Source organism: Cervus canadensis, chromosome 15 (genome assembly GCF_019320065.1).
Source record: "Cervus canadensis isolate Bull #8, Minnesota chromosome 15, ASM1932006v1, whole genome shotgun sequence".
NCBI lineage: Eukaryota > Metazoa > Chordata > Mammalia > Artiodactyla > Cervidae > Cervus > Cervus canadensis.
The window spans coordinates 69,429,561-69,432,042 of record NC_057400.1 but is presented as its reverse complement, the minus strand read 5'-3'; the positions used below and the strand labels follow the sequence as shown (position 1 = coordinate 69,432,042).

The window sequence follows — 2,482 nt, the reverse complement described above, 5'->3', positions numbered from 1 at the left end:
AGAGGGAAAACCAGAGCTGGGTTTGAAAGGACAACTGCCAAGCCGGTATACTTACGGCCCGGCTGAACTCGGGGGAGGACCTCTCTCGGCCTCACCTTCTTCCTTCGCCCCATCGACTGACAGCGTGCAGGGGCCCGAGGGTGGGGACAGTGAGGACGGGACCCGGCGGTTTGCGGGCAGAGACTCTGCGCACGCAGCAGCTGAGCCACAGACATGCTGTGGTCTGAATGTTTTCCTCCAAGGGGGCGCCCTCCTCAAGCTGTTATCATCATCCTTGGAAATTACAGGACAGAAAACAAGACAGATTTTAAAACAAAGGACAAAAACAAAAAGCCACTAGCCCTTTAAATGGCCGAGTTTGCTACTGGACTTTTGTCCACGTGTATTTGACCCCATTCGTGATGACCATGTGACTGATTTGCCCAAACTGGGACCAGAGGAGCGTGGCAAGGGTGGGGTAACACGCGTGCCAGGACCCTGACTGCACCCTAACTGGACCACCCTGGTTGCCCGGGAGGACATTCCTCCTGACAGTTAGCAGGTTTCACTTCTCACTTTGGAGAAATCACATCTTGCTATATAATACAACACACTGTCATTTGCCATGGAAACATTTTCAAGCTGTAACCAGCCCTGTCTCACACTGAACAGAGCCCATGGATGCTTCTTCAGGTGTCCGAGTCTCCTTGTCACACTGACGTCTCCTTAACGTCCCATGAAGAGGAGAACCACAGTGTGGGGCTGAACGAGTCACGGTTGTGTGTCAGAGGAATTAATGTTTTGTGTGTTTTCAGTACACTTATGAAACAGCCCCCCAAGCACACAGGGCCTGGAATAGGGTAAGGCCATCCAGTTGCTCCCCAAAACACAACTCACAGACACCATTCCTAAGCAGAAACCAACGTTTCAATATAAAATAACTTTGAGGGAGACTAAAACTTAAATAGCAAAATTTAAATAGGTTTTCTAATGACTCAAATGAACTCAATCACACCAAGGTGAGCTTTCAACGGGCCATCTCCCCAGCCGTATTTTTATCTTTACTTTCCTTCTTAGTAAAAACTGGAGATGAAAACGGCACTTACATGCACAGGGCGATAGTAAGGATTAAGTGAATGAACCTATGAAGGTACCTGGCCTCGTTCAATAAGTTTTGTTACTGTTACTGCTATCAGTGATCTATTTTCTGAACGTTCGGGGAGGTCTTACCCTGTGTTTAATGGGGAATATCCGTTTTGAAATTTTATTTTATTTATTCTCGGCTGTGATGCGTCTCTGGTGCTGTGTGCACACTTTCTCCGGTTATCACGGTCAGGCTTCACAGTGCAGTGGCTTCTCTTGTTGTGGAACCCAGGCTCGAGGACACGGGGGCTTGTCACCTCATGGCGTATGGGGCCTTCCCAGGCCTGGGATCGAACTATTGTCCCCTGCATTAGCAGGCGGATGATTCTAACCCGCTGGACCACCAGGGAAGCCCTACAGCTAACGCCTTATTGAGAATCGCTCCGTTGTACTCAGGCGCTCAGAGCCACAAGCGCACAGCGAGGCACTGTCCCAGGGAGACCCCGCATGGACAGCCCGCGTCCCCTCCGGCCTCCCCACCCGCCTGGCAACTGAAGTGCCTCCGGCTTCCTCCCGCCCCAGCGGAGAGGCTCCCACTCCATCGTCAAGGACACCCCCTCTGGCCTGGGCACAGGACCATGCTGCCTCCTCAAGTCCTTTGACGGGGGGCCAGAGCAGTGTTCTTCACACTCACAGGCGTGCACAGCGGGCCCTGCCCTTCTCGGCTCTGGAGTGATCCGCAGCCTGCAGCAGCATTTGTGAGTGGAACAGGACGCATGGCACAGTCACAGGGAGATCTCCAGAGTCGTGGGGAAGTGCTCTCCCCTCAAGACACACAAGCTGCAGAGCGATGTGGGCCCGAGGGCAGAGCACAAGTTCTCTGGCCACAGAGGCCGATCTCAAACACTCCTTCCCACCCCCTCCCCTGTAATGATGCGAGGTGTGATTTCTCCTCGGAAAGCATGTCCTGAGTTTTTCTTTCCAACAGGAAACCTCTGAGGCGGCTTATACACTGGGAACCGAGAAATAGGACTGTACTAGCCTTTCATTCTGTGCTAGTTCATTCTGGCTTTCTTCTCTTTTCCTTTCCAGTTCTTTTCGGTCATAATTCAACCTTCACAGGCACACAATTCCACACTGCAAACTGTTTCTGTTTCCAAGAGAAAAAGAAAAAAGTTAGACCTGGCCACAGGCAAACGTCTCTCAGCCAACTAGTAAGAACTACTTGCACTGACTGACCTGTGAAAACTATCAACCATTTTCAGCTGTCCGCAAAGGTCTTTCTTGGTCAAGTGGTCCAGCATCCGCGTGTCCACAAGGCACTCCATGACGTAGCTGCGGTGCTGCCGGAGGCCCAGGCTGGGCAGTCACTCGGTGCCGATCCGCTCGAGGCTCACGTCCCTGTATGCGAGGGTCTGCT

At 52.2% G+C, this 2,482-nt stretch overlaps 1 long non-coding RNA gene across 1 annotated transcript; it reads right to left on the bottom strand.

Moving 5' to 3' along the window:
* Window positions 1-105: 105 nt before the first annotated feature.
* On the bottom strand, window positions 106-2,482 carry LOC122453689. The gene is made up of 3 exons (XR_006273137.1): window positions 2,302-2,482; window positions 1,210-2,212; window positions 106-273 (listed from the first exon to the last, which is right to left on the bottom strand). It is a non-coding gene; the product is annotated as an uncharacterized LOC122453689 (long non-coding RNA).